We start from the raw sequence: 7,142 nt of genomic DNA, 5'->3' as shown, positions 1-7,142 counted from the left end.
GTAATGAATTAATTTACTCACTGACATATATACAGTACTCACACACTGTATTTTTTCCACAACAAATTGTTGTGAAAAAAAATACAGTGTTTGAGTACTGTATATTAGTATATATATATTTTTTAAATAAAAGGTAGGCTGTTTCATAGACTGATGAACTTTTGTTTTAAAACTAAGAAAAAAAAAAGCCCTTATTCCTCTCACTTAAAAAAAAAAACAAAAAAAAGGGTCACCCCCATATAAAGAAAATGGATTACCATATATTTAACGTTACCACACGCAAGTTTTATCACTTTCTTAATCTATATATAGAGTTTTTATAACTTTTTGGACTTGCACAGGAGATTTTAGAACTGTTAAGAACTTTCTAGAACAGTTTATAACGTTCCACTGTAATTTAACATTGTTTAGAACATTCTAGAATAATATAAATATAAAACGTGATGCAGTTTTCAGCATCTATCAGTTTTCTTTGCAGTCTGCAGGTGAACAGTCAGCAGAATAATTGCTTAGTGTGTTACGGTTATATATAAATATTTTTTTTCCGGATAAGCATGAAGTCGCACAAAAGAAGTGATGCTATCATACAGAAGAACAAGGATGTCTGGACCAATAATTTGGTGCAGTTCCAGCAGTCACATAGAACAAGAGGAACTGTGCCTTTAGAAGAATCTTCATTAGAACAAAAAAGCAGAATGCCAAACCAAATGCAAGTTGTTGGGTGCTACCAGTTTGCTGGAGCAAAAATCAAATTGAATAAAGAACGAATAGTCGAAATTTCCAAAGAATTTACAAAATTATGGGAGAATAAATTGAACTTTCCACATGTGTTAGATAAAGCAATGCAAGCAAAGCTTGACAAGGTGTTAAAATCTTACGATGAATGTGTCATGAGGGGAAAATATGATGCCCTAAATAATCTTCTTGATATCACAAAAGTAAATGGTCAATGGTTATCCACTGAAGACAAACAACTCTACCACCTACAAATGCAAAGCAAAGGAGAAGTGGGGTACTCAACAGGTCAAGTTGCAAGTAAGGAAACCATTCATTCTTCAAAAAGACGAAAACTGCCTGATGAACTTATATTACCATCAACATTTTACGATCTTTCATCTAGTGGTAGTTGCACTGAATCTGATGACAGCAAATATAAGGATGAAGATGAGACTAATCATCCACTAACCAGAAAACACAACAGAAGTAAAGTTGCAACTAACTTTGTGACATCCAGTGGCGTATCGACAAATAAAGCTGCTGAATTATGCAAACAATTGTCAGATGATAGTATTGACATTCCAGGTCCAAGTCAAGCAGCAATTTGCAAGTCCATATACAAAGAGGCTGCTACACTGAGGGAGGAAATGATTGTAAAGTTATAGTTGGAGAAATGGTCTCTACATTTCGTTGGAAAGTGGTTTGATGAAAATGAGTACCAGATAGTACTACTTAAAACTGAAAGAACCGAAATAAAATTGGATGTTTTGTGTTTGGAAAATGGCAAGGCTGAAATTATTGCTGAAGGAATTGCAAAAATTATTGATGAATACAACTTATGGCATGCAATAAAAATGATCATTGCTGATACAACTAACGTTAACACTGGGAAAAGAGTGGAGTTGTCAGATTATAACACATGTTCTCGGATAAGAATTTCAGCAAACCACAATTTATCAGTTTTCAGCATCACATTCAGGACAGGATTCTCCATCTGGTGATGGACGAAGAACTTGGCTCTAACACCAGTTCTCCAAACATCGAATATCCATTTGTGTCTCAACTACTTAAGAATTATGAAAAACTAAAATCATACCTAGTTAATGGAACAGAAGAGATTCTCGATAAGTCAAGATGGAGAGATGACACTAAGATTTTGTACCATTTATCACGAGTGTTTAGATTCTTTTATGAAAAAGGGCATTTTCTTTTGATTAACTTTCACAATATTCCAAATATCATTAATTCGAGGTGGAATTCAAGAGCAATTCTCGCTATCTCGGCATTCTTTCACACACCTACAACAAGGAAGACTTTGGAAAAGATATCCGGATTCATTTCGTACGAATGGGCAGAGTATTGGTTTACTAATCAGATGTACAATGAAAATGATTTCAAGAACTTGTCAGAGAAATTGAAACCTTACCAAAAAAAAAAAAAAAAGCACAAAACTCATTGCAGAGTCACTGGAAGCAGGAAACATCCTTACTCAAGATACCAAAAAGTAATCAGTGTGAAGAACGTGCAGTCAAAGTGATGCAGGAACTTTATGCTACCTGCAGAAACAAAGCCAAACTGTAACTTAGATTTATTCTAGGTAATAAACAGTGGTTTTAAGTATTAATACACAGGTATAAGCTCTTTTGTTTTTTATTATTATTATACATGTAAATATACACTTGCAAAATTCGAATTTTTTTATTTCGGTGTGACCTTTTTTAAAACTGAGAGGAATAAGGGCTTTTATCTTTGTTTTTAAGCAAAAATTCATCGACTGGAGGTATAGGAACATAAGGTTGTAAAAATGTTATAACCCTTATATATATATATCATATATATATATATATATATATATATATATATATATATATATATATGTATATATATATATATATATATATATATATATATATATATATATACAGTATAATTAGAGAGAGAGAGAGAGAGAGATGGATACGGTATAGCATCATCATCATCATCAGCCATTACTAGTCCACTGCTGAACAAAGGCCTCCTCCAACCTTCTCCACGAATTCTTTGATTGAGCCAATCTCTGCCACGTTTTTCCTGCAAACTTCTTTATTTCATCTCTCCATGTCCTGCCTGGCCTTTTTCTGTTAAGCTTAGAATCTCTTGGTGTCCAGTCAGTCAACCACTTGCTCTATCGGTCATCCTTTATTCTTGCTACATGGCCTGCCCACCTGCATTTCTGTTCTTCTATAACTTCTGTAATGTCATTGACTTTAGTCTCCTCTCTCACCCAAGTTGATCTTTTCCTGTCATTCCCAACATTAACCTTTCCATTCCTTTCTGAGAACGGATTAGTTTATTTTCCATCGATTATGTTAGTGTCCAGGTCTCACACCCGAATGTCATGGCTGGAGTTATATTTTCGTTTTATACTTTTGGTTTCATAATTATACTGGCAAGCTATTTTTCATAATGTCTCTATGTTTACCAAAAGCTTTCCATCCTATTGTAATGTGTCTTTTTATTTCGATGTCATGATCTTTGGTAAATTTTAGTATTTGCCCCCAAGTAATTGTACTCCTAGACATCTTCACGAATTTCTTCACTTATTCATGATGCTCTTTGGTGTTTGTGGATTTAATTAAACATTACTTTTGTTATACTCTGGTTCATCTTTAGCCCTACTTTAAGCCTTTCTCTTTTCAGGTCATTTAACCTGCCGCATCCCGTTGACGTATATATACGTCCACACATTTTGTCACTGTCAGTCCTATTGACGTATATAAATGCGAATCAATTGCAAGGTCCCTAATTTGCACAATTTTCAATTTTTGCGTGTAATTTTTGGTACTTATACACGGGACACCTTCCTCTACAAGATGTCAGGCAGGGACAATGTCTTACCCTGCATGACCTCCCCCTTCCCTTGCATGCCATTGTCTCGGCAATTCACCTGTTACCAGAGTAAAGACATGTCTTCCAATGGTACAAAATTCAGGGCCAGAGTGATTCCCCAATCGCTGACAATGTGTGATCAGGCAATGTTGCCAAAAAAGGTTAGGTATGTTGATGTGTTTGGTGAGTGAAACAATGCTTATACAGTAATCCCTGTAATATCCGGACGCCCATTTTCCGGACATCCCCAATAACCGGACATTTTCATCCCGGGCTCCAATATTCCCAAAATGGGCCAAAAACAGCAAAAAATCTATAATAAATCCAACTTTTTCCCACCCGTAATTTGAAGTTGGCGCGCGTGGCATGGGCAAACCATGTGTTCTGGTGCATTGTTCCGCCGACATACGCTAGAGCGCCCCTGCATCCTCCCCACTTACCGCCCGTCTCTTGTTGTGTGTGCACACTCGTCGTCATGGCCGCCCACGTGCTCGCTTTTGTGGTGGTTCCTTACCGGCTGCAGGCTCTCCTGCTGCTCTCGTGCCTCTCCTTCGTGTGTGTGATGATGGCCCCACCGCCTGAGAAGAGGAAGAGAGTGGTTTTGACTCTGGAGAAGAAGAGGGAGATATTGGACAAGGTAGATGTGGAATGGTCTACCTCACGCATCCTCCATGAATTCAACCTGGCCCAATCTACTTTGTTTGATATCAAGAGATCCCGTGACAAACTCATGCAGTACACAGCTGACTTCTCGTCGAAAAGCAAATGCAACGTGGAGAGGAAGGTGATGTATACTCCCAAGTATGCAGAAGTCGACCGCTCCACATTGATTTGGTATCGACAGCAATGTCCTGCTGGTGTGATGGTGCGTGGCATGGAGCTGAAGGCTGCTGCCGAGAAGTTCGCAAGGGTTCACGATGCCCTAGACTTCAAGGCATCCAAAGGCTGGCTCTTCGCGTTCAAGTTAAGACATGGCCTTACCAACCATAAGTCTCATGGCGAAGCTTTGGATGCCAATGAAGATGCAGTAGACGAGTTTCAGCACAAGGTGAAGTGCTTGATTGACAGGGAGGGCCTCACTCTCAGTCAGGTGTACAATGATGACAAAACTGGCTTATTCTATCGCTCTTTGCCTACGAACACTAAAGCCAAGGAGACGGAGAAGCATGTACCTGGCGGCAAGCTCTGCAAGCAATGGATATCTGCTTTGTGTTGTGCCAATGCTAACGGCATGCACCGGTTCAAGCCTGTTATTGCTGGCCATGCAAAGCAGCCTCGGTGTCTTCGTGGGGTGATGGATGTCCTTCCTGTCGTCTGGTACCATTCCTTCAAGGCATGGTTCACAGCCCAGATCTTCAAAGACTGGTTCCACTGCCATTTTGTCAAGGAGGCATTCATTACCAGATGGAGAAACTGGGAATCCCACGCGGCCAGGTAAAGGCCCTCCTTCTCCTTGACAATGTACCTGACCACCTTTGCGACAAGGGGTTGCTGGCTGAGAATGGGCGCAATAGGTGCATGTTTCTGCCACCTAATACTACTGCTCTTATCCAACCAATGGACCAATGAGTGATCGTGGCAACAAAGAGGCTATATCGGCAGAAGTTCCTGGACGAGGTGATGCTTGTCTTCGAGGACGAGGACGAGCGCAGGGAGGGACGGTACATGCGAGGCCAGCGGACTTCGAAAAACATTCACCGCTACAACATCAAGTCTGCCATCTACAACTGGGCCAGTGCATGTAAGGAAATCTCTGTCAAGACTCTGGAAAATGGTTGGTCTCATCTGCTTCTCGGAATGGATGTGGAGCACGCTTTCCTAGGTTTTGGCGTGGATGACTTCCATGCACGTCTATGTGCTCATGGCAACGATGTTGATGTGGACGAAGTGCGTGAGTGGTTGGATGACGACGAGGGCGATCCTGGGTATCAGACATTGTCTGATATCGAGATCGCATCATCAGTTGCGGGTGTCAGTAGCCAGCTTGAAGATTCCGACGAGGACGGCGACGATGATGCGGACTCCTCTCAGTCTGACACTACTCCAGCAATCCCCAAGCTGAGTGCACTCTGGGAACACTTAGAGTTCATTCTGGACTACCTGGAGCACCTGGACTGCAACAGGGAGATGGGGCCCTTGGGACTTCTGGAGGAAGTGCGCTCTTTCAGGCAGCGCATCATTAATCATCAAAATCGTCGTTCCTTGCTTCAATCAACCATTGACAGCTTTTTCAGGCCTGTGACCCCCGCTGTGCCCAGCCCTGGCTCCACTCCATTTCCTTCCCAAGACAGGCCCTCATGCTCCGAGCCACAGCCCAGCACATCAGGCACAGTGGAGTCACCACTCGACATGAGTTTGCGCCTCTCTTCAGAGTCGTCTGCAGTGGATACACCATCACCACGACCCAGCGACGCACCCCTAGGTCACCTGCATGTGCTACTCTCAGACTCTGACAGTGATTAGACGCCAAGAACTTCTCCACTAGACCACACAGGAATTTACAGTGTTGTGCAGTGAAAATAAAAACGGTGCATAGTGTTAAGAAATTTGAGTTCTGAGTGAAAAGACAAAGATTTAATGGACTGTCAATGTAACATTAATTAACTTGAGTGTGTTTTGTTTAGAAAATGGTTTTATGAGTGGAAAGACTTAAAGTGCAGAGTGCAACATTTATTTCATTAAGGTACAATGGAGCACAAGTAAGACAAGAGTGCGCAGTGTTAAGAGAATGGAGTTCTGAGTGCAAATGACTAAGTTCTGTGCAAGACTTCATGAACAGTGTACTGCAAGTGCTTCAGGAACTCCTTCTTACTGTCAGAGTCTGAGAGGAGGCGGGTTATTCATCGAGATGGCCAGGGACTTGCTGTAAGTACCCATAATGTTTCATATTACACTGTACTGTATTTTCCATACTTACCTCTAACACCTCATTTCACTCTTTTATGTCCCTTATTGGTGTGAATAGTGTCTTAGGTGCTATGCATGTGCAGTAGGGAGGTGTTTTTCTGAGTTAGGCTAGGTTAGGGTCCATAACTACCAGTCCAGGAGCCAGGGACTTGTTGTAAGTACCCAGAATGTTTAATATTGTACAAACCTACCTCAAAATCCCTCATTTTATGGTTCTTTTGCATGTATTTCAGTCTTTTATGTCCCTTATTGGTGTGATTTGGGTCTTAAATTGGTGCTATGCATGTCCAGAGGGAGTTGTATAGGTATTTTTCTGAGTTAGGGTCCATAAGTACAAGTCCAGAAGGCTGGGGCCCAATATCCAGACGGGATCACTATCCGGACATGCCGTTGGCTCTATTACATCGGATATTGGAGGGACTACTGTATATACATTTATCTATCTATCTATCGATACATCTATCTATCTAAACACCTATCTATCTGTCTATCTATATACATATCTATCTATCTATCTATACATCTATCTATCTATCTATCTATATATATATATATATAGATATATATATATATATATATATATATATATATATATATGTTACGGAACAGAGAAAGATAATGTACACTTTAAGTGAGAATACTAAAAATCA

This window comes from Coenobita brevimanus, chromosome 72 (assembly GCF_032717465.1).
Source record: "Coenobita brevimanus isolate Jiangsu-jjx chromosome 72, ASM3271746v2, whole genome shotgun sequence".
NCBI lineage: Eukaryota > Metazoa > Arthropoda > Malacostraca > Decapoda > Coenobitidae > Coenobita > Coenobita brevimanus.
Note: the sequence above shows the minus strand (reverse complement) of the source record.